At 44.3% G+C, this 26,774-nt stretch overlaps 1 protein-coding gene and 1 pseudogene across 1 annotated transcript in view; one reads left to right on the top strand and one right to left on the bottom strand.

The window, feature by feature from the left end:
* The window catches only part of LOC130297364 (zinc finger protein ZFP2-like), a 322,941-nt pseudogene extending 296,724 nt beyond the window's left edge, over nucleotides 1–26,217 (top strand).
* LOC130296495 (zinc finger protein 605-like) overlaps nucleotides 1–26,774 on the bottom strand; it is a 505,889-nt gene that overhangs the window by 258,923 nt on the left and 220,192 nt on the right. The gene's annotated exons all lie outside the window — the stretch shown is intronic.

The following is a 26,774-nucleotide window of genomic DNA, read 5'->3' as shown; positions in this document are numbered from 1 at the left end:
CTACATGCACATTACACATATACAGCTCTACTGTGTACACATACAGCTCAGCTACATGCACATTACACATATACAGCTCTACTGTGTACACATACAGCTCAGCTACATGTACATTACACATATACAGCTCTACTGTGTACACATACAGCTCAGCTACATGCACATTACACATATACAGCTCTACTGTGTACACATACAGCTCAGCTACATGCACATTACACATATACAGCTCTACTGTGTACACATACAGCTCAGCTACATGTACATTACACATATACAGCACTACTGTGTACACATACAGCTCAGCTACATGTACATTACACATATACAGCTCTACTGTGTACACATACAGCTCAGCTACATGCACATTACACATATACAGCTCTACTGTGTACACATACAGCTCAGCTACATGTACATTACACATATACAGCACTACTGTGTACACATACAGCTCAGCTACATGTACATTACACATATACAGCTCTACTGTGTACACATACAGCTCAGCTACATGCACATTACACACATACAGCTCTACTGTGTACACATACAGCTCAGCTACATGCACATTACACATATACAGCTCTACTGTGTACACATACAGCTCAGCTACATGTACATTACACATATACAGCTCTACTGTGTACACATACAGCTCAGCTACATGCACATTACACACAGCTCTGCTGCAGACATATATAACACACACATACACAGCTCTGCACCACGCACATCACACACACACACAGCTCTGCTGCATACACATAACTTCAGCTCATCCAGCAGCGATCACAACCAGCACAGCAGAGTCCTGCATACACTGAGCAGATGAGCCTAGAGCAGCAGCCCCTGATCATGTGACTCCTCCTCCTCTTTCTCCATGTGACTGATCACATGACTGTGACATCATGGCAGGTGGTGTAAGCACAGGGTAAGTACCCGGCTCTGTACAGTCTGCGGTGGAGGTATGTGTGCGGTCATCAGGAGGGGTGGGGGAAGGGGAAACATCATTAACCCCTTCTGGGCCGGCTCTTTATTTCCCCATTGACCATCAAATGACCCAACTCTTTCATGTTTTTTATCTTCTTTGTTTCTGTGGCTTCTGTTGTTGTTTCTGGGACTTGTTGTACTTTTTTGTCATCTCCTCTTCTTCCCCTTCAGGTTTCTCCAACCCAGGATCCTCTGCTGATATCTTCTATATAAGAGAAGTTTCCTGATCAACCATGGAGAGGGACAGGAACAAGATGGCCGACAGGATAATAGACCTCACCCTACAGATACTCTTCCGGCTTACTGGAGAGGTGAGGGATTCTGGGAGTGATGTCACATGACCTCATTCTTATCTATGTAATAACAGATGGATATGACTGGAGAGGTGAGGGATTCTGGGAGTGATGTCACATGACCTCATTCTTATCTATGTAATAACAGATGGATATGACTGGAGAGGTGAGGGATTCTGGGAGTGATGTCACATGACCTCATTCTTATCTATGTAATAACAGATGGATATGACTGGAGAGGTGAGGGATTCTGGGAGTGATGTCACATGACCTCATTATTATCTATAATAACAGATGGATATGACTGGAGAGGTGAGGGATTCTGGGAGTGATGTCACATGACCTCATTCTTATCTATGTAATAACAGATGGATATGACTGGAGAGGTGAGGGATTCTGGGAGTGATGTCACATGACCTCATTCTTATCTATGTAATAACAGATGGATATGACTGGAGAGGGGAGGGATTCTGGGAGTGATGTCACATGACCTCATTCTTATCTATGTAATAACAGATGGATATGGCTGGAGAGGTGAGGGATTCTGGGAGTGATGTCACATGACCTCATCCTTATCTATGTAATAACAGATGGATATGACTGGAGAGGTGAGGGATTCTGGGAGTGATGTCACATGACCTCATTCTTATCTATGTAATAACAGATGGATATGACTGGAGAGGTGAGGGATTCTGGGAGTGATGTCACATGACCTCATTCTTATCTATGTAATAACAGATGGATATGACTGGAGAGGTGAGGGATTCTGGGAGTGATGTGTCACATGACCTCATTCTTATCTATGTAATAACAGATGGATATGACTGGAGAGGTGAGGGATTCTGGGAGTGATGTGTCACATGACCTCATTCTTATCTATGTAATAACAGATGGATATGACTGGAGAGGTGAGGGATTCTGGGAGTGATGTCACATGACCTCATTCTTATCTATGTAATAACAGATGGATATGACTGGAGAGGTGAGGGATTCTGGGAGTGATGTCACATGACCTCATTCTTATCTATGTAATAACAGATGGATATGACTGGAGAGGTGAGGTATTCTGGGAGTGATGTCACATGACCTCATTCTTATCTATGTAATAACAGATGGATATGACTGGAGAGGTGAGGGATTCTGGGAGTGATGTCACATGACCTCATTCTTATCTATGTAATAACAGATGGATATGACTGGAGAGGTGAGGGATTCTGGGAGTGATGTCACATGACCTCATTCTTATCTATGTAATAACAGATGGATATGACTGGAGAGGTGAGGGATTCTGGGAGTGATGTCACATGACCTCATTCTTATCTATGTAATAACAGATGGATATGACTGGGGAAGTGAGGGATTCAGGGAGTGATGTCACATGACCTCATTCTTATTTATGTAATAACCGATGGATATGACTGGAGAGGTGAGGGTTTCTGGGAGTGATGTCACATGACCTCATTCTTATCTATGTAATAACAGATGGATATGACTGGAGAGGTGAGGGATTCAGGGAGTGATGTCACATGACCTCATTCTTATCTATGTAATAACCGATGGATATGACTGGAGAGGTGAGGGTTTCTGGGAGTGATGTCACATGACCTCATTCTTATCTATGTAATAACAGATGGATATGATTGGAGAGGTGAGGGATTCTGGGAGTGATGTCACATGACCTCATTCTTATCTATGTAATAACAGATGGATATGACTGGAGAGGTGAGGGATTCTGGGAGTGGTGTCACATGACCTCATTCTTATCTATGTAATAACCGATGGATATGACTGGAGAGGTGAGGGATTCTGGGAGTGGTGTCACATGACCTCATTCTTATCTATGTAATAACAGATGGATATGACTGGAGAGGTGAGGGATTCTGGGAATGTATGTAGTGATATTAATGTGTCTCTCCATACACAGGATTACACAGTAGTGAAGAAGTCCTCTAGTGGGCGCTGTCGGGTCCCTGTGTGTGAAGAATGGGGAAAAACCCTGAGCCCAATCCCGGGGCCCCCACCTCACTCCCTGATACATGAGGAAATGGATGAACAGAAGATCCTAGAACTCATCAACAAGATGATGGAGCTGCTGACTGGAGAGGTGACCCTGCTGGGAATGCTGGGACATTATACAGTAATGGAGGGGTCTGGTGATGACTGGAGAGGTGACCCTGCTGGGAATGCTGGGACATTATACAGTAATGGAGGGGTCTGGTGATGACTGGAGAGGTGACACTGCTGGGACATTATACAGTAATGGAGGGGTCTGGTGATGACTGGAGAGGTGACACTGCTGGGACATTATACAGTAATGGGGGGGTCTGGTGATGACTGGAGAGGTGACACTGCTGGGAATGCTGGGACATTATACAGTAATGGAGGGGTCTGGTGATGACTGGAGAGGTGACACTGCTGGGACATTATACAGTAATGGAGGGTCTGGTGATGACTGGAGAGGTGACACTGCTGGGAATGCTGGGACATTATACAGTAATGGAGGGGTCTGGTGATGACTGGAGAGGTGACACTGCTGGGAATGCTGGGACATTATACAGTAATGGAGGGGTCTGGTGATGACTGGAGAGGTGACACTGCTGGGAATGCTGGGACATTATACAGTAATGGAGGGGTCTGGTGATGACTGGAGAGGTGACACTGCTGGGAATGCTGGGACATTATACAGTAATGGATGGGTCTGGTGATGACTGGAGAGGTGACACTGCTGGGAATGCTGGGACATTATACAGTAATGGAGGGGTCTGGTGATGACTGGAGAGGTGACACTGCTGGGAATGCTGGGACATTATACAGTAATGGAGGGGTCTGGTGATGACTGGAGAGGTGACACTGCTGGGAACGCTGGGACATTATACAGTAATGGAGGTGTCTGGTGATGACTGGAGAGGTGACACTTCTGGGACATTATACAGTAATGGAGGGGTCTGGTGATGACTGGAGAGGTGACACTGCTGGGAATGCTGGGACATTATACAGTAATGGAGGGGTCTGGTGATGACTGGAGAGGTGACACTGCTGGGAATGCTGGGACATTATACAGTAATGGAGGGGTCTGGTGATGACTGGAGAGGTGACACTGCTGGGACATTATACAGTAATGGAGGGGTCTGGTGATGACTGGAGAGGTGACACTGCTGGGAATGCTGGGACATTATACAGTAATGGAGGGGTCTGGTGATGACTGGAGAGGTGACATTGCTGGGACATTATACAGTAATGGAGGGGTCTGGTGATGACTGGAGAGGTGACACTGCTGGGACATTATATAGTAATGGAGGGGTCTGGTGATGACTGGAGAGGTGACACTGCTGGGAATGCTGGGACATTATACAGTAATGGAGGGGTCTGGTGATGACTGGAGAGGTGACACTGCTGGGAATGCTGGGACATTATACAGTAATGGAGGGGTCTGGTGATGACTGGAGAGGTGACACTGCTGGGACATTATATAGTAATGGAGGGGTCTGGTGATGACTGGAGAGGTGACACTGCTGGGAATGCTGGGACATTATACAGTAATGGAGGGGTCTGGTGATGACTGGAGAGGTGACACTGCTGGGAATGCTGGGACATTATACAGTAATGGAGGGGTCTGGTGATGACTGGAGAGGTGACACTGCTGGGACATTATACAGTAATGGAGGGGTCTGGTGATGACTGGAGAGATGACACTGCTGGGAATGCTGGGACATTATACAGTAATGGAGGGGTCTGGTGATGACTGGAGAGGTGACACTGCTGGGAATGCTGGGACATTATACAGTAATGGAGGGGTCTGGTGATGACTGGAGAGGTGACACTGCTGGGAATGCTGGGACATTATACAGTAATGGAGGGGTCTGGTGATGACTGGAGAGGTGACACTGCTGGGACATTATACAGTAATGGAGGGGTCTGGTGATGACTGGAGAGGTGACACTGCTGGGAATGCTGGGACATTATACAGTAATGGAGGGGTCTGGTGATGACTGGAGAGGTGACACTGCTGGGAATGCTGGGACATTATACAGTAATGGAGGGGTCTGGTGATGACTGGAGAGGTGACACTGCTGGGAATGCTGGGACATTATACAGTAATGGAGGGGTCTGGTGATGACTGGAGAGGTGACACTGCTGGGAATGCTGGGACATTATACAGTAATGGAGGGGTCGGTGATGACTGGAGAGGTGACACTGCTGGGAATGCTGGGACATTATACAGTAACACCACTGGAGGGGTCGGGGTGATGACTGTATCATTGTGTGTCAGGTTCCTATAAGGTGTCAGGACGTGGCGGTCTATTTCTCCATGGAGGAGTGGGAGTATGTAGAAGGACACAAGGATCAGTACAAGGATCAGGTGATGATGGAGGATCAGCAGCCCCTCACATCAGCAGGTAATAGACATGACTATATACACACGTCCTCTCATTATTTGTATGTAAAGAATGAATTCAGTCTCTGTATGTGTTCCCTACAGTCAGATCCAGTAAGAGAACAGCAGCAGAGAGGTGTCCCCGTCCTCTTCTTCCACAGGATCAGGTAGATGGAGATATTCCCTATGATCTGTAGAAGGGCTGTGAAGCTCTTGTGTTCAGTCTTGTTTTATCCTACAGTATTATATGCTTTATACTTGTGGAATGAGAAAGGTGGAGATGACAGGATAAAGCCGACCATAGACATTACATGTTGTCTGGATCTTCTCACAGTTTTCTGGCTATGGAGACTGCTGGTTGGAATAAGGAACCAACAGGTTGGATTTATACCCATCTGATCCTTTATTTCCCCCGAGACAAACCCCAGAGGTGTCTGGCAGGAGCTGATCTCCTCCACTGACACAACCTGAAGCCTGTCTAGCCATGGGGGATATACATGTGTATGAGGGTCCTGAGGTTATTAATCCATCATCTAATATCTATGTCCATCTTCTAGTTTCTCAGATAACTCCACCTGTCGTTGTTGGTTCTCATGATAATAAATTATATTTTTTTGCTCATATAAAACATTGCAGGTGACTTCTACTGTCTGATGACTTTTACAATATTTCTTTCACAGCTCATATATCAAAGTGAAAATCGGAAGTATATTAATGGTATAAATATAATAGTAAAAGAAGAGACAGATGTGAGCGGCGATGAGCAGTATAAGGAAGACATTCTTACAGGGAAAGATCTGATCTATATTAATGCTACAGACATAAAGGAAGAAGAAGAGACAGATGTGAGCGGTGATGAGCAGTATAAGGAGGACATTACTACAGGGAAAGATCTAATCTATATTAATGCTACAGACATAAAGGAAGAAGAGACAGATGTGAGCAGTGATGAGCAGTATATGGAGGATATTCCTACAGGTAACCACCCAGGTGAGTAAATACAGAGAACATTCACAAATTCTCCTTATTCGCTGGTTGCAACAATTGTTTGTGAAATATTTGAAGCTCTGTGTTATTTCTGTATTTTCTCTGTATATTTCCTCATTCAGCAAAAATCTAAACTTAAATATGGATAAAAAATGTGGCACTGTTATTAGAGATAACACATGATGTGCATTAATAAGGGTCATCCGACCCTTTAAATTATTCGACGATTTGTTACTTTACGGCCTTGAGCTAAAATAAAAAAAAATAAAAATTATGTTCCTCCCCCTTCCCCATCTGCATGCTTTCTAACGGGAGAGCAGAATCTTAGAAATTTTCGTATATGTATGTTCTTGTTTTTGAAACAAAAAGTACAGATAATAAGTAGTGCAAAAAACGGCAACATCTGGACGAAGCCCAAAGGAATATTCACATCTTGGCTCTTAGGGGACCCAGCGGAAACAAATTGAAGACTAAAAGCCTCATACAATTAACTACTAGGTATTAGTAGAGTTCCTACAGAACCCCGGAGGGCCTCAGTGTTGTAACATGTCGTGAGTGGAGACCTACATTTGGGGCAACTAGTAATCTTATCCGGGAAAGACGAGGAAGAAAGAATGATGAAACCATATAGCGACGCATGAGCCAATTTAAAGCACGTCTTCCTCTATCATTCATTGAGTATATTTTTGCGCCCTGCTCCCCAACCAGACCGCAATGTCTGCATCCCCGTTCACCTTTCCCAGGTCCTAAGCAATGTCATGAGGTCTGACTGTTCTAACTGTGGTTTGTTCTGAAAAGCCAGGTATAGTTCTGATATAGATGCTCTTATCGGGTCCGTGTCTATAATGTCATCTAACATATTTGTTGTGGCTTTCTGTGTAAGGTCTCTTGCCAAGCAGAAGGTGGACACTTGGTTGGCATATAAGATGTGTTTGAGGGAGTTTGCATGACCAAAGGATTTCTCCTGGGGAGAGCCATCTCTTCTCATACCTGTGCATGAGATTCCCTGCCCCAGCTAATTTCCCATAAGCAGAACCACAAAGAGGACCGTCCCTGAGGAAATTTTGGATGATTCAGCAAGGGCATCCTTTTAGAGAGAAGAAAGGGAAGACCAAAAGCTTTATGCACTTCTTCTCAGGACACAATGGTATCCCTAAACAGGATTGAGCTGTCGGTAGTCTGGAGTAGAAGGTATAGAGCAACGCTGTGAAAGCCCACGGGGCAGAAAAGGCTTGCTCCACTGCCAATTTAGAGTAGAATGAGAAGCCATGCAACCAATCCATCAGATGGCGAGACAAGCAGGCCAAATTGTACCCCCCGACATTTGGTAAGTTGACTCCCCCTTCGACCCTGCAGAGCATGAGTTTCTGTAAAGCTATGCGTGGGCATTTGCCCTTCCAAAAAAATTGTGTAAATGTTGCGTTCAGGCGTTCGCCAGTCATCCGGCATGGAGCGAAGTTTTCTCTGTGCACCGGATGTCTGGGGTGCCACAGCCGAGATTGCGGGGATCCCGCCAATGGGGGATAGGGAATAACATGTATAGGGGCGGAGTACCCCTTTAAAAAGAGTTGGAAGGGTTTGTAAGGGGTACAATAGTCTGGGGAAGCTAATTGTCTTCAAAAGATGACACCGACCCAGGAAAGAGAGTGGTTAGTTTTCCCACCTTTTGAGTTCTTCAAATATACATTTGGAAGGTGGCATGTATTTAGGGAGTAGAGCGTTGGGTGTCTTTCCTATGTCAACTCCCAGGTAGGTGATGGAGGAAGTAGGTACAGTAAACCCTAAATCTTCTGCGTCTACCAACCATCTTAGAGGGATGGTTCCCAAGGGCAGCAGCATGCTTTAAGAAGCATAAATCTTATAGCCTAAGAAACTTCCAAAGTAGGTCGGTTAGGCTAATACCCTGGGGACCCCTTTGGCAGGGTCGCTGAGATGAAACAGGACATCGTCCGCGAACATTGATAGTCTAATTTCCTGGGAGCCTAACTTAATGCCCTTGTGAAGTTCTGCTGCCTGTAGATAACACGCTAGGGGTTCGAACAGTAAAGGCGAGAGCGGGCACCCTTGACGTGTATCTCTAGCTACAGTGAGGGATTGAGAGAGAACAGTTGTGGTTTATATCCTAGCGGTAAGGTCTTTCTATAATATAGAAATTAACACCGCCCCCCCTGATCTCTGGGGACCCCCGTGATCTCTCCTGCAGCACCTCCGTTCATGAGCTGCACAGAGTGAATATCGCTCCGTGGCTGAAGACGGGTGATACAGGGGCCGGGGTATCGTGACTTCATGGCTCCGCCCCCTCGTGATGTCACGCCTCACCCCCTTGATGCAAGCCTATGGGAGGGGGTGTGCATCTTCGCTCCTTGCAGCTCATGAACGGGGGGTGCTGAGAGATCCCCTGCGATCAGACATCTTATCCCCTTTGGATACGGGATAAGATGTTTAGGGGCGGAGTACACCTTTAATAAAACCAACCTTATGGTCACCTATGAGGGAAGGCAAAAACGTTGCCAACTTGTAGGCTAATATTTTACATAACAGCTACACATCCTGGTTAATGAGGGATATGAGATTATAGGAACTTGGGTCTGCCTTGGCCACTGCCGACAACAAGCCCATCTTGAAAATGTTGTTAAAGTACCGTGTCAAGGGAGGGACAACCTGCTTCAGTAGGGGCCTGTAGGATAGGTATGGATATGTATGTTTTAAGTTAAAGGGGTACTCAAGCCTCAAGACATCTTATCACCATTGGATGTCTGATAGTGGGGGTCCCGCCGCTGGGGACCCCCGCTATCTCGCATGCAGCACCCACCTCTGGGAGCTGCACGCAGCGCTGCAGCCTCGGAGTTTGCCAGGTCATGACTACGGGGCCGGAGCATCGGGACGTCACGCCCCACCCTGCCCCCACAATGCAAGTTTATGGGAGGGGGCGATGACTTCAAACAATGTATTCAGACCCTTTGCTATTGCACTTGAAATTTAGCTTTTGGCCTCCCATTTCTCTTTCCCCTTGATCAGAGTCACCTGTGGTCAATTCAGCTGATTGAATATGCTGCAGAAAAACACAGCGGACAGTGCATACAGAATGCATCAAGAAATTGTAGCGTTACTACAAAGCTGCCACTCCACCATGCTTTGACTTGACATTGTCTCTGTTTGCCCAGCCCATCTAAACCCTGTTTGCCTGTCCATTCTTAGTATTAGGTGTCCAGTATTGACCGTAAATTTACTGAAATTCTGGCGGCCATCAATTCCTGACAGTTTGTTACTAAAGTAGATATATTGTATCGGGACATGTGATCATTAAAGGAGTACTCCACTGGTCAGCGTTCGAAACTTAATGTTCTGAATGCTGTTTTCGCGCTGCAGGGATCGGCCATGCCCTCAATGTCGCCACCACACACCCTCAATGCAAGTCTATGGGAGGGGGCGTCACTCCCCTTCCCATAGACTTGCATTAAGGGGGCATGGTCGTGACATCACGATGGGCATGGCCGACCCCTGCAGCGCAAAAAGATTGTTCGGAACATTTCGTTCTGAACACCGGCCAGTACCCCTTTAGGAATGACTTATGTAAGATTAGAGAACACACTACTGACTCTGGACGCTGGATTTCTGACCTGGAGAATATCCAAAGACCCATTCCATCTTATCGACGGGAGCTTTAGTAGCAGATGAAGGCCTCTCAAGATTGTTCTGATCACTTTAAAAATTAACATTGACATTGATATTGTTGGCCTTCTCGAAAAGGTGGAAGTTGTGGATGCAGTGGCCTTTCTGAAGTGGTGGTTAAAAGATATTTTTGTGTCTGCTTATTCTTCAAGCTAGAACCCGGTTTTTCCGTTCTCCAGCTGAAGCCCTTGAATGTGTGAATGCGGACGCTCATGCTTCTCGCGGTGCTTGGGAAATGGACAATTCTTTCTTTTGAGTTCTGGGTTTTTTGTGATTTTAATTGGGGTGTAGTCAGTGCTAGCTTATGTCTTATCCTGTTATGTAGGATTGTGGCATAACAGCACTTTCTAGGTACCCCACAATAGTTGGGTACTGTTTACTGTTCGGGGTCTAGGTCGGCAGTACTATTCAGGGATTAAACTCTAAGTTCCAGACAGTGATGGTTATGAATTTTTTTTTTTTTTAAATTAATCCCCTGGTATAGTGTTTTTGCAGTAGCAGCACATCTCCGGTGCTCCGATATAAAATGGAGCATGCAGTAGATGCACAGAGCCTGGATCCTGTTCCAAAGATCGCGGAAAGGGGGGAGTCCCAGCGGTCAGACCCCCCCGCGATCAGCTACTTATCCCCTATCCTATGCGTTCTCATTGGACATTCCCCTTTAAGATCCCTCCCCTTAAGAGGGCCTGAGTTGCAAGGGCCAAAAATGCCACATATTCTAAATATGCGAGAGGGCTGTCAGTGTTAATTGGTTTAGGCGCTTAATGTTGAGGTTTGACAGCTGTCCTGTGATGATCACAGACTGGTCCTTTTATGCTGGCCAAAATTCATGCTCCCCCCACACTTTATTATAGCTGTATTTGATGCCCTCTCCCAAAAACTGGTTGCCTTTCTCACTGACATGGTGTTGATTCTGGGTGACTTTATTGCTCCTTTTTTCTGTCCTGTTTGAGAAAAAGATCCAGATGAATCCTGTTCTTTTGTTAAATAGAAGTCAATGGCAACCAGATAGGCGTCCAGTTAAAGGGGTACTACCGTGGAAAACTTTTATTTTTCATTTTTTTATCAACTGGTGCCAGAAAGTTAAGCAGATTTGTAAACGACTTCTATTAAAAAATCTTAATCCTTCCAGTACTTTTTAGGGGCTGTATACTACAGAGGAAATGTTTATCTTTTTGGATTTCTCTTATGTCACGACCACAGTGCTCTCTGCTGACCTCTGCTGTTCATTTTATGAACTGTCCAGAGCAGCATATGTTTGCTATGGGGATTTTCTCCTGCTCTGGACAGTTCCTAAAAATGAACAGTAGAGGTCAACAGAGAGCACTGTGCTCGTGACATAAGAGAAATCCAAAAAGATAAACATTTCCTCTGTAGTATACAGCCCCTAAAAAGTACTGGAAGGATTAAGATTTTTTAATAGAAGTGATTTACAAATCTGTTTAACTTTCTGGCACCAGTTGATTAACCCCTTAAGGACTCAGCCCATTTTGGCCTTAAGAACAATTTTATTTTTAAGTTTTCGTTTTTTCCTCCTCGCCTTCAAAAAACCATAACTCTTTTATATTTTCATCCACAGACTAGTATGAGAGCTTGTTTTTTGCGTGACCAGTTGTCCGTTGTAATGACATCACTCATTATATCATAAAATGTATGGCGCAACCAAAAAAATACTATTTGTGTGGGGAAATTAAAAAGAAAACCGCAATTTAGCTAATTTTGGAAGGTTTTGTTTTCACGCCGTACAATTTATGGTAAAAATGACCCTGTGTTCTTTATTCTTTGGGTGAATACGATTAAAATGATACCCATGATAATATACTTTTCTATTACTGTTGCGCTTAAAAAAAAACTTTAACCAAATTAGTACGTTTAAAATCCCCCTATTTTGAAGACCTATAACTTTTTCATTTTTCCATATAAGCGGCGGTATGAAGGCTCATTTTTTGCGCCGTGATCTGTACTTATTATTGATACCATATTTGCTTATATAACACTTTTAATAATTTTTGGGGGAATAAAATGTTATAAAAAAGCAGCTATTTTGGACTTTTTCTTTTTTACGTTCACGCCGTTCACTGTACGGTATCATTAACATTTTATTTTAATAGTTCAGATATTTACGCACGCGACGATATCAAATATGTATATAAAATATTTTTTGATACTTTTTGGGGGTGAAATAGGGAAAATGGGACAATTTACGTTTTTATTGGGGGAGGGGGTTTTTCAATTTTTTTTTACTTTTATTTTTACACTTTAATAGTCCCCACAGGGGACTATTTATAGCAATCATTTGATTGCTAATACTGTTCAGTGCTATGTATAGGACTCAGCACTGATCAGCATTATCGGTCATCTTCTGCTCTGGTCTGCTCGATCGCAGACCAGAGCAGAAGACCCCGGGAGACGGCCAGAGCAAGGTGAGGGGACCTCCGGCCGCCATGCTGGATGATCGGATCGCCGCGGCAGCGCTGCGGGCGATCAGATCATCCATTTAAAGTACCGCGATACTGCAGATGCCGTGATCTGTATTGATCACGGCATCTGAGGGGTTAAGGGCGGACACCCGCGCGATTGCGGATGTCCACCATTACGGGCGGGTCCCTGGCTGCTATCAGCAGCCGGGACCTGCTGCGCATGACGGTTATGCATAGGACGTAAATGTACGTCCTGGTGCGTTAAGTACCAGCTCACCAGGACGTACATTTACGTCCTGTGTCGTTAAGGGGTTAAAAAAAAAAGGTTTTCCACGGTAGTACCCCTTTAAATCCTTTTTTTTATGGTAGGTCACACATTGAAGTCAATGGGTAGCAAAATCAGCTTTTTTTATAGACATGCCAAGTATCAAAGAGGTGGGGAGAGCTACTCAAGTGCCACAGACCAGCACACCTCCTTACTCTCCTTCACCCACCAGCTTCTCCTTGACTTGATGTGTTTATCCGTCAAGGAGAGGCTGGGAGTTGAAGGTAAGTGAGGAGGTGTGCTGGTCTGTGGCACTTGAGTGGCACAGTTCTGCTTCCTCAGCACTTGGCTGAGACCTAAAAAGGAGATTTCATAAGTTTGCTAATGACCATCCGCTCCAGGAAAGGTACAATCTACTTTTTTACCCTAACACCTATCCAACCGTGGCATCGTAGCAGCAAATACAACTGACCATATTGCATTTAGAAAGGCCCTAATTCTGATATTGCTCTTATTTATTTGCACTTTGAAATATTTTTAACAAAAAAGACATATACTAAATTGTTAGGGGCTTTTCCAGCCAAATAAACAACCTGTGTTTGGTGTAAAAAAGTATAATAAGGCAACTTTCTAACATAATGTTACATTACATTACATTTTAGAGCAACGGGAAGTGTTTCTCAGATAAGACAGCAGTGAGTCTGGTCTGAAGAAAAGTACTGTAACTAAGAAAGGCTCCTTGCTGCCTTATCTAAGAAAGGCTCCTTGCTGCCTTATCTAAGAAAGTCTTCCTTCTACTTTAAAATCCAATGAGCAGTAATATGAGTTCCCCTCTCCATATTACGGGTCTCTCCCTGAGCAGACAGAAGAGGAGGGTGGTAGCTACAAGGCAGAGCTGATATGGAGAGATCTGTGCCTTATGGCTTATAACAATTTCTAAAACAACATACACAGGTTGTTTCTTTCGCTGAACAACCCCTTTTTAAGGTTATATTTCTTAAATATAATAAAATGAGTTTGATTCTTGACAGATGACTTTACCAGGAGATCAGAGGGACATCTGATATCTTCAGATTTTAAAGCAGATTATTATATCACAGAAGACACATATGAAGAAAATTCCATTATCCCAGATACACCCTCAGCCCTTCACAGCCAAGATCTGTCATCTGATCCTGTTATACCCGCCCTTTTTTCCAATTCAGCACAGACTGTTAAACAAAATAAAAGCCACGGAAGGGGTGTTGAACATCAAAAAACTTATACTGGGGAGAAGCCATTTTCATGTTTGGAATGTGGAAAATGTTTTACTTTGAAATCAACTCTTGTAAAACATAAAAGAACTCACACAGGGGAGAAGCCCTATTCATGCTCAGAATGTGGGAAATGTTTTTCTCAGAAACCACATCTTGTAATCCATAAAAAAACTCACACAGGAGAGAAGCCATTCCCATGTCCAGAATGTGGGAGATGTTTTATTCGGAAAACAAATCTTGATGATCATCAAAAAATTCACACAGGAGAGAAGCCATTTATGTGTCTAGAATGCGGAAAATGTTTTACCCGGAAAACAAATCTTGATGAACATCACAAAATTCACACAGGAGAGAAGCCATTTTCATGTTCACAATGTGGGAAATGTTTTGCTCGGAAATCAACACTTGTTTCGCATCAAAGAACTCACACCGGGGAGAAGCCATTTTCATGTAGCTTATGTGAGAAGTCTTTCAGGACAAAGTCATGTCTAACTGCACATTTTAGAACTCACACAGAAAAAAATATAACCTTTTGTTTTTAACCCAGTCACGCTTAAGGACATACTATTATTTCCTCTCAGCATAAAATTTGTATGGAAACGGCAATAACAATGCATTAAATTGAATAAGTAATCGAATGACTGATTGTTAACCCCTTAAGGACCAAGCGTTTTTCCGTTTTTGCACTTTCGTTTTTTCCTCCTTAACTTTAAAAAATCATAACCCTGGCTTATTTTTTGCACCACCAATTCTACTTTGTAATGGCATCAGTCATTTTACCGAAAAATGTACAGCAAAACTGAAAAAAAAATTGTGCGACAAAATTAAACAGAAAATGCCATTTTGTAACACTTGGGTAACACTCCACGCAGTACATTTTTCGGTAAAAATGACACCTTATCTTCTGTAGGTAATTACGATTAAAATTATACCCTAGTTATATAGGTTTGATTTTGTGGTACTTCTGAAAAAAATCATAACTACATGCAGGAAAGTTTATACATTTAAAATTGTCCTCTTCTGACCCCTATAACTTTTTTATTTTTCCACATACGGGGCAGTATGAGGGCTCATATTTTGCGCAGTGATCTGTCGGTACCATTTTTGTTTTGATCGGACTTTGTGATTTCTTTTTATTCATTTTTATATATATATATGGACTTTTGAATTTTTTTGAGTGTATGCAATTGACCGTACGGTTTAAATAACGATATATTTTTAAAGTTCTTACATTTACGCATGCGGCAATACCACATATGTTTATTTTTTTGCACAATTTTATTTTATTTTTAAATGGGGAATGGGGGGTGATTCAAACTATTATTAGGGAAGGGGTTAAATACCATTTATTAACTTTTTTTTTTTTTACATTTGTTTTTTTTTGCAATGTTATAGCCCCCATAGGGGACTATAACATTGCACACACTGATTGCAGACACTGTTCAATGCTATGCAATAACATAGCATTGATCAGTGTTATCTGCACTTGATTGCTCCCCGCGGTGGTCCCAAACAGCTCCGCTGAACTGGCCGGTATTGATTTCTCCCATTTTAGACGCAATCAACTTTTTACGGCATCTAAAAGGTTAATACTGGACATCGGCCCGATTGCCGATGTCCGGTATTAGCCGCGGGTTCTGGCTGATAGCGTGACGGCTCCTCCCATAGACTTGCATTGAGGAGCCGTGACAATGACAATGAATTGGGGGGGGTCCTGAGCAATCAGACATCTTATCCCCCATCCATTGGATAGGGGATAAGATGTCTAGGGGCGGAGTACCCCTTTAAGGCAAAGTTAATGTCAAAGTTATGACGACATGCAGTAACCTATTGTAGCTAATAGCTTGTTCAAAAACACACCGCACTAGCGGATTTTGTATGTATTGTAAAATTTAAATAAAGATGCATAAAGTATCTCTAGTTGTTGGCAGATGCCCGCCGATGTTAAAATGCACTAAGAGTTATCAGAAGACACAATGTTTTTTTTCCAAGTGTTTCAAAAATGATCCCTTTGTTGGCAGTTGTAACAGGATTAGTGACTGTGTCTCAAAATAGTAAAGAACTTGTAGATAGTGAAGAAGAAATAGCTATTGTAAATATTGAAAAATTGAAATAAATTTGCCCTTTTGGGAGTTTTAAGTCCAGCAAGGTTTTGAGTCTTGGCAAGCAAAGACGCAGTTGATTTTTGCAAGCGTTCCCAAAATTCTCCCTTTTGGGACTTGCAACAGGATTGGTTTTCCAAAAAAGTGAAAATGAAATAGCTTTTGTATGAAAAGTTGAAAACAATTATCCCTTTCTTGGGGATCATGGCTTGTGTATGTGTAGGCCTGGCTGGTAGTAGTGGTAGCAAGAGTGATGGTGAAATGGTGGTAGTTATAACCAGCAGACAGGTGGGAGTTGTATTTGCCAGCAGACAGCAGGCAGTGGTGGACTGGTGGGAGTTGTAGTAGACAGCAGGCAGTGGTGGACTGGTGGGAGTTGTAGTAGACAGCAGGCAGTGGTGGACTAGGTATACTTCTAGCGAGACCTAGCCTGGATCTCAGGCTTGGAGCAATCACACGCTGATCGGACAGGATGCGACGATTTCCCCGCGGCAGTCTCAAACAGCTCCGCTGAACGGGCCGGTATTGATTTCTCCCATTTTGGATGCCACAATCAACTTTTTACGGCATCTAAAGGGTTAATACCGGACATCAGCCCGATTGCCGATGTCCGGTATTCGCCACGGGTTCCGGCTGATAGCGTGACGGCTCCTCCCATAGACTTGCATTGAGGAGCCGTGACAATGACGCCACGAGCAGGGCGTGATTGTGATGTCACAATCCTCCGGCCTCTGCATCGCTCCGTGCACCAGATGTCTGGGTTGCTGCAGCCAAAATTGGGGGGGGGGGGGGTCCTCAGCAATCAGACATCTTATCCCCCATCCTTTGGATAGGGGATACGATGTCTAGGGGCGGAGTACCCCTTTAAGGCAAAGTTAATGTCAAAGTTATGACGACATGCAGTAACCTATTGTAACTAACAGCTTGTTCAAAAACACACCGCACTAGCGGATTTTGTATGCTTTGTAAAATTTAAATAAAGATGCATAAAGTATCTCTAGTTGTTGGCAGATGTCCACCGGTGTTAAAATGCACTAAGAGTTATCAGAAGACACAATGGTTTTTTCCTCTAAGTGTTTCAAAAATGATCCCTTTGTTGGCAGTTGCAACAGGATTAGTGACTGTGTCTCAAAATAGTAAAAAACTTGTAGTAAAACTTGGGGGTCATGGTTGTGGCTTGTGTAGGCCTGGCTGGTAGTAGTGGTAGCAAGAGTGATGGTGAAATGGTGGTAGTTATAACCAGCAGACAGGTGGGAGTTGTATTTGCCAGCGGACAGTAGGCAGTGGTGGACTGGTGGGAGTTGTAGGAGACAGCAGGCAGTGGTGGACTGGTGGGAGTTGTAGGAGACAGCAGGCAGTGGTGGACTGGTGGGAGTTGTAGGAGACAGCAGGCAGTAGTGGACTGGTGGGAGTTGTAGGAGACAGCAGGCAGTAGTGGACTGGTGGGAGTTGTAGGAGACAGCAGGCAGTGGTGGACTGGTGGGAGTTGTAGGAGACAGCAGGCAGTGGTGGACTGGTGGGAGTTGTAGGAGACAGCAGGCAGTGGTGGACTGGTGGGAGTTGTAGGAGACAGCAGGCAGTGGTGGACTAGGTATACTTCTAGCCAGATCTTGTGATCCCTCTCCATGTGTTTACATAGAGCCATAATTCCTAAACTCGGACCCTGGCTGTGCATTACTTTCTTTTTGCAGAGACGGCACTGTGCCTGGTTTCACTGCTCTGGTAAGATCGAAAAAAAATTCTCCCCTGCAGGATACAGTGAAGAGATAGGCACACCACCATCCGATTGTGCCCATCCTCTGAAAGGCTTTTTTTCTCAAGCCTGCAGATGCAGCAGTACCACTGTCACCTGCAATAACACCTTGCAATCTCACCACCACCAGTCCCACAAGTGCTATGCTCAGCCACTGGTTTCACCTCCACCACCTCTGCAACACACTCCAAAGGCTGACCGTCCTCACACAACTCCTCCTCGTGGCTATCTTTCTGCTAAGCACCGGGGGGGGGGGATGGGGAGAGCAAAGATTGAGATGTTGAAAAAGGCCTTTTAGGACAGACATTTCTACTGTGGCATGTAACTGTAGACAATGAGGACTTCACTGACAGCTGGCTCATTTTCTTAGTGTCAAACTTTTCTTCCTCCTCTTAAGAAGATCTCAATCAAGTCAACCAGTCCACAAGGGCCATACTATCCTCAAAAACCACACAACACCTAGAAGACTGTAAGAACGTTTGCTTGCTAATGCTTCTGCTACTACAAGCACCGAGCTTCAGCTACTACCTGTACTGGTACTGCCATCAATATTCTTACTGGCAGAGGACATGGCAGGGGTGCTTTGTCCTCTACCCTGTCCAACAATTTCTTTACCGAAGCTTTCTTTATATATTAAAAAATATTTGTAAGTATTTTTATCTTTTTGGGGTGATTTATCCATCACCTACTAGTCAACTTTAACCCTCAACACTTGAACTGCGTATTTATGTAGCAAGAAATGCTATTTTTTAAATAAACCCAGTTAATACATGTAACTCTCCTTCAGATGGCTATGCTGAGTTTATTCTCAACGCTGTTAAATGCGTATTTATATTAAACCTAGGTAGGAATACTGTATGTTTAAACCCAGAAAATACACGTAACTTGTCCTTAGATGGCTATTCTGTGTTTTAAATGCACATATTAAACCCAGGTAGAAATACTATGGCCCTGATTTACTAATTGTAAACCAGTCCTGTTTTGTCGGATTGTGCGCCAGAATTTGGTGCATTGCGCCACAAATTGTGTCTGCTCCAGAATTTGCGCCAAAAATGTAAAAACCGACCAAATCTCCATTTTACTCAGAAAACCCCAAAAAAGGGCCGGTGGTCACCAGGTAAAGGGGGCGTGTCTCCGACATTTTCAAAAAATCTCAACAAATTTACTAGGGATCGAGCGATATCGATTTTTTAGGGACGATATCTATACTCTATGGACTTTAAGGCCGATAACTTATACCGATATTCTGGTATAAGTTATCAGCTATTTCAGCACACACCCCCCCCCCCCCTGAACCCGCCGCCTCCCGCTTTTCTCTCCCCCTGCCGGTCCTTAGTCCAACCACCGCAACGCGTCCCCCGCACCGCCCCGGCCAGAGACGGACGCTGCCCCATTGCCTCCCCCATCCCCGGTTTTATAATTACCGGGGCCCGGGGTCCATGCTACTTCTGGCTCCAGCGGCATCCTGAGCTGTCACTGTGCGCACTCACGGTGACGCAGCGTAACGCAGGACGCAGCAGGAGCCAGAAGTAGCGTGGACCCCGGGAACAGGTAATTATAAAACCGGGAATGGGGGAGGCAATGGGGCGACGACTGTCTCTGGCCGGGGCGGTGCGATGGGGGGGGGGGGGGGGGCAAGGTAATTGCCGATACTGATAACGTCCAAAATCGTGATATCGGCCAAACCGATCCCTAATATTTACTAAGGGTTTCACAGAAAATGTGGTGGATTTGAGCTCTGGAAAACCCAACAGCCCAGAGCATGTGTTAAAAAAAAAAAAAAGATAGGGAAAAGTGCAAAATGTAGGGAAAAAATAGTAAATACCATGGAAAATACTTGTATAGAATTAAAACCCATAAAACTACACTCCATGCTTAGTAAATCAGGGCCTATATGTTGGATTTAACCCAGAAAAAACACATAACTTTGCCAAAAATGCAACTTCCATGTTCACAATGCTTTTTAATGTATAGTTATGTTAAAATGCAGGTCAGCCCACTGCTTTACTCAGTTTACAAGGTATTGTAATGAGCTTTTATGGGCTTGTTCACTGCTGGCAGGGATTTGTAGTGCATCAACTTGACACGGCAAGGCAGCTGACAGGAGGTCACTGTCTGAAGTCCCCCCACTGATCAATTTGCTTTGCTATGCTTGCTTGCTTTGAAATTCTATTGTATTTGTATAGGCTTTCTGGGATCAGTTGTTCTTGCTCTCTCTCAGCTTCTTCTTTACAAAATGCATTGCGTTATCAGCCTGTTGAACCTGCCCCTATGGTGTCCTCATTGACCTGGAAGCTGTATATATGTATAATGCAAAGCATTGATTACATACCCTGGGGTCATGTGATCTTGCTGATAGCTGCAAGGTATGCTGGGCTACCCTTACAACATCTCGGTGTTCCCAGTACTTCCTTCTTTCATTCAGGCGCCAAAACGCCATGTTTTTCTCATTCCTTCTGCTATTATTAACACTGTTGCCAGTCTTTCGAGAGTTGTGCCTGTCAATGGTCGAAAACATTACTAGGTTCAGTGGGCTTGGCTTGCTTATCTCTAGATATCACCTAATAATGATGAAGTATTGCTACAAGTAAATTTTGGGATTGCACTTATCAATTTAAAGGGAGCCAAGCATCAGGTTTTGCTGCATTATATATGGTAAAATCTTCATCCCCAGGGGATGTTCCTGTCTGCAGGGATGATGAGGATATGAAGTTGAAGTTTGTAAGTCTCCCCTGCCGGCCCCGTAAGTGGTCCCCTGGGCGGGGAGTTATACTTACCTAGTCCCGATGGCTGCTCTGTAATCATGCCCTCTCCGCATGATTGACAGCCTGCGTCACCGTTATGCTCCGTCTGCTTAAGGAGCAGAGCCGGGATGTGGGCTGTCAATCACACAGAGGGAGCACTAAGATAACACATCCTAGATCTGAATAAATGAACTAATCGTATGAAATACTTTCATCTTTACATAGTTGAATGTGCTGACAACAAAATCACACAAAAATTATCAATGGAAATCAAATTTATCAACCCATGGAGGTCTGGATATGGAGTCACACTCAAAATCAAAGTGGAAAACCACACTACAGGCTGATCCAACTTTATGTAATGTCATTAAAATGAGGCTCAGTAGTGTGTGTGGCCTCCACGTGCCCGTATGACCTCCCTACAATGCCTGAGCATGCTCCTGATGAGCTGGTGGATTGTCTCCTGAGGTATGTCCTTCCAGACCTGGACTAAAGCATCCGCCAACTCCTGGACAGTCTGTGGTGGATGGAGCAAGACATGATGTCCCAGATGTGCTCAATCGGATTCAGGTCTGGGGAACGGGCAGGCCAGTCCATAGCATCAATGCCTTCCTCTTGCCGGAACTGCTGACCCACTCCAGCCACATGAGGTCTAGCATTGTCTTGCATTAGGAGGAACCCAGGGCCAACCGGACCAGCATATGGACTCACAAGGGGTCTGAGGATCTCATCTTGGTACCTAATGGCAGTCAGGCTACCTCTGGCAAGCACATGGAGGGCTGTGCGGCCCCCCCAAAGAAATGCAAACCCACACCATTACTGACCCACTGCCAAACAAGTCATGCTGAAGGATGTTGCAGGCAGCAGAATGTTCTCCACGGCATCTCCAGACTGTCACGTGCTCAGTGTGAACCTGCTTTCATCTGTGAAGAGCACAGGACGCCAGTGGCGAATTTGCCAATCTTGGTGTTCTCTGGCGAATGCCAAACGTTCTGCACAGTGTTGGGCTGTAAGCACAACCCCCTCCTGTGGACGTCGGGCCCTCATAGGGTCTGTTTCTGACTGTTTGAGTGGACACATGCACATTAGTGGCCTGCTGGAGGTCATTTTGCAGGGCTCTGGCAGTGCTCCTCCTTGCAGAGCAACGATAACACTGATCAATGGCAAAGCATTGAACAGTGTATGCAATCAACAGATTGCATGGTATAGCCCCCTATGGTGGCAAAAAAAAAAGTGAATTAGCCACTTCCTAATAAAAGTTTGTATCCCCTCCCCTTTTTCCATTTTTAAAATCAATAATAAAATAATCATATTTGGTATCGCCACGTGCGTAAATGTCCAAACTATCAAAATATAATGGTAGTTAAACCGCACTGTCGATGGCGTACACGTAAGAAAATAACAAAGTCCAAAATTGTGCATTTTTGGTCACTTCATATACCATAAAATATTTATAAAAAGCAAATCAGTCCCATCAAAACAAAAATGGTACCGATAAAAAATACAGACCACAGCGCAAAAAATGAGCCCCCATAGCCCTGTATGCGGAAAAATAAAGTTATAGGGGTCAGAAGATGACAATTTTAAACATACAAATTTTGGTGCATGTAGTTAGGATTTAAGAAGTAAAGAAATAAAACCTACATAAGTTGGGTATCCATGTAATCATATGGACCTACAGAATAATGATAAGGTGTCATTTTTATCGAAATGTGCACTGCGTAGAAATGGAAGCCCCCAAAAGTTACAAAATGGCGTTTTTTTATTTTTATTTCACCCCACAAATAAGTGTTTTTTTTTTTGTTTCGCAGCAGATTATGTTAGAAAATAAGTGATGTCATTACAGAGTACAATTGGTGATGTAAAAAACAATCCCTTATATAGGTCTGTAGGTGAAAAATTGAAAACGTTTTATGATTTTTAGAAGGACATGAGGAAAAAACGAAAATTGGCCACGTCCTTAAAGGTAAGCTGTCACCAAGTTCACCCACACATACACTGGGTTACAGTGTGCGTGAACAGGAGTCCATACATGAGTCACTTTTTTTATGCTTTCTTGTCGCCGAGTTGTCATCCCCTAAAGTTACGCTGTTTGCCCTTCACTTGGGCTCTGAAGGCGGGTCCCCCCGCTGGCACCCTTGCTTTGGGTCCTGGAGGAAGGGGCCTTAGCCCGCCCTCCTTGTTCACATATTCATTTCCCCCCTGAGCGCAGCGCATCGGGAGAGCGCTCTGTGCGGTGTAACTGCGCATGCGCTGGTCCCTCACACCCAAAAGTACCTCTTTCTGAAGTCTCGCACTCCCGACTTCCGGGTGTAGCAAGGGACCAGCGCATGCGCAGTTGCACTGCACAGAGCTCTCTCCCGACACGCTGCGCTCAGGGGGAAAATGAATATGCGAACAAGGGGGGGTGGGCTAAGGCCTCTTCCTCTGGGACCCAAAGCAGGGCTGCCAGAGGGGGACCCGCCTTCAGAGCGCAAGTGAAGGGCAAACAGTGGAACTTTAGCGGACGACAAGAAAGTATTAAAAAAAAAAAGTAAGTGACACATGTATGGACTCCTGTTCTCCCACGCTATAACCCAGTGTATTGGGTTTAGTGTGGGTGAACTTGGTGACAGTTTTCCTTTAAGGTCAAAATGGGCTTCGTCGTCCCCAAGAGGTTATATTTATATGCACAAGCATATTTATCAAAAATAATCAAATGAGTTTTATCCTTGGCAGATTCTTGTACCAGGAGATCAGAGGAGAATCTTATATCTTCATATTATAAAGCAGATGATGATATCACACAAGATACATATGAAGAACATTCCATTATCCCAGATACACCCTCAGCCCTTCACAGCCAAGATCTCTCATCTCATCCTGTTATACCCGTCCTGTCTACTGATCCATCACAGACAGGGAAGAAGCCATTTTCATGTACAGAATGTGGGAAATATTTTACTTCGAAATCAGCTGTTGTAAAACATCAAAGAATTCACACAGGAGAAAAGCCATTCTCATGTTCGAAATGTGGGAGATGTTTTACTCACAAATCATATGTGGATGAACATCAAAAAACACACACAGGGGAGAAGCCATTTTCATGTCCAGAATGTGGGAAATGTTTTACTTTGAAATCAACTCTTGTAAAACATCAAAGAATTCACACAGGGGAGAAGCCATTTTCATGTCCAGAATGTGGAAAATATTTTACTTTGAAATCAACTCTAGTTAAACATCAGAGAATTCACACAGGAGAGAAGCCGTTTTCCTGTTCAGAATGTGGGAAGTGTTTTACTCAAAAAACAAATCTTGTTGAACATGAAAAAACTCACACAGGAGAGAGGCCCTTTTCATGCCCAGAATGCGGGAAATGTTTTAGTCGAAAATCAACTCTTGTTCTGCATCAAAAAATTCACACAGTGGAGAAGCCATTTTCATGTTCATGATGTGGGAAATGTTTTGCTCAAAAATCAAATCTTGTTGAGCATCAAAAAACTCACACAGTAAAGAAGTTATATGTACCATATGTATGAAATCGTAGGACAAAGTCATGTCTATTTGCACATCAAATAACTTACACACAAAAAAACGTACATGAAAAAACATAACATGCTATACTAAATGACTTCATGCTCACATTACCTGGTGGTAGCTGAGGGATGCAGATAGTAGCCGGCCAGCTAATAAACTGTTTAGATGGTGTTGTCAAAATTGACTACAGCATTGAAGAACTCTACTGTGCCACATGGTTGGTGGTTTAAGATATGGTTCAGCTGAGGCCTTTTGAAGGCCTTGGTGTGTGGTGTGACAGATCTGCTCTTAAAGTCTACTTAAAGGGGTACTCCACTTCTTCAACGTTCAGAACATTTTGTTGCGAACACTGGGTGCGGGCTGCCAGGGTCATGATGTCACAACCTCGCCCCCTCAATGCAAGTCTATGGTAGGGGCGTGGCAGACTAGCGAGGTGGTGTGACTAGCGAGGTGGTGTGATGTGATGTCACAAGGGGGTGTGGCAATGATGTCACGACCCCCAACGCCCGCACCCAGCCTTCTAAACGAAAGCCAGGTGATGCACAGATATCATAGGGGTCCCAGAAGCGGGACCCCCGCAATCAGACATCTTATCCTCTATCCTTTGGATAGGGGATAAAATGTCTAGGGGCGGAGTACCCTTTTAAGAAGAAAATACCATAAAAGCAACAAGATGAATATTTCCTGAATTTTCACCTTGTAAGAAACATCAGAAACGGTCACCTGCACTATCTACCTATATCTTCAAGTTAGTGCAGGTGACTCTGCGGCCATTTTCCCTATAATAATAATTCTTTATTAATATACACTGTACAGATTGGTCCCTTTCCTCACCCCCACTGGGGCTCACAATCAAAATGATTGATTGTTTTTAATAATCCACTAGTAAAGTACGTTGGGCTCTGGTTTTCCTGTGGCGCGTTTCGCCTGTGGTATCTTTCTATAACTATAGCGTTTGGTTGCATTTAGTCCACTGCATTGTTTACATGGTATTTATGCCTTCACATTGGTTTGTTGTATTGTAGTGATGATATAAATGTTGCCAATTGTATGTTTATATTGTCTCTACTATTATATCTTGCTGTGCACTATTTACTCTATTTTTGGTGTTTTTATATCATGCCCAAGTTGAACCTTTCCATGTTTGTGTATGATGGCCAATTTGAATGTTTCTATCGTATATGAACTGGTAAAGATGAATTATTGTACTAATATTTTGTTATTGCTCAGAGTAATCTTTTAATTAAAATGTACACAGGAACATTTACATAATGGTATTAGGCTTATTGTAGCTTTGAAGTGCATAATCCAATTTCTTACCGGCGGTATCGGCACTCCAGCCCTCTGCTGCCGGCCAGTGCCGGGGCTCAATGCATTACACTGCCGCTCATTGCAGAAATGTCCCGCCTCGGCAGGTGAATTTGATGATCAGTATGTGTGATGCGTTGACCACCGGCAACCAGAAAGAAGATGGCAGCGGAGGACTGGAGGGGTGATACCGGGGCACCAAGGAAATGGTGGCAGGTGAGCCCAGTGTGTTGTTTTAGATGCTTGTTATGGAAAAAAAAAAGGGGACAGATACCAGCGCACCCTGTGCCTTTATCCCGTGTTGACAAAAGTGTGTGAGTATGCAAGTGAACTGCTCACCTTGTTGTGTTGCACAACATTCCTGACCTGAGGAAGAGGGGTGCTGTCCCGTCGAAACGCGTTGTCATCCCATTTTTGTATGAATAAAAGGCTTATTTCTTCCACCACTTTGGAGTCTGAAATATCATTACAAAAGCTACTTCCAGCAAGCGCTGGAGAAAGTGTCCATTTTTCTCCCCACAAGTTGTGGTTCCCTCTTGTTTTAGATGCTGACAGCCTGGGCATAAAGGAACAAAAAACTTATGAACGGGACTTCTCCTTTAAAGGGGTACTCCGCCCCTAGATATCTTATCCCCTATCCAAATGATGGGCAATACAGGTGCCGGAACATCGTTACGTCACAGCTCCGCCCCTCGTGATGTCACGGCCCGCCCCCGTCAATAGAAGTCTATGGGAAGGGGGCGTGGCGGTCGTCACGCCCCCTGCCATATACTTGCATTAAGGGGACGGGCCGTGATGTCATGAGGGGCGGAGCCATGACGTCACGCTGCTCCGTCCCCTGTATCGCCCGTCATTACGCACAGAGCGAACTCGCTCTGTGCAGTAATGATGGCGGGGTGCCGCAGCGGCGATCCCCGGGGTCCCCAGCAGCGGGACTGCGGCGATCTAACATCTTAACCCCTATCCTTTGGATAGGAGGTAAGATGCCAGGGGCGGAGTACCCCTTTAACTCACATACAAAGTTCTTTTTCTTAAAGGGGTACTCTGTTGCAGGCAATCTTATCCCTTATCCACAGGATTGGGCATAAGT

This window comes from Hyla sarda, chromosome 1 (assembly GCF_029499605.1).
Source record: "Hyla sarda isolate aHylSar1 chromosome 1, aHylSar1.hap1, whole genome shotgun sequence".
Taxonomy (NCBI): Eukaryota; Metazoa; Chordata; class Amphibia; order Anura; family Hylidae; genus Hyla; species Hyla sarda.
The sequence above is the reverse complement of the archived record's forward strand: the minus strand, read 5'-3'. Positions and strand labels throughout refer to the sequence as shown.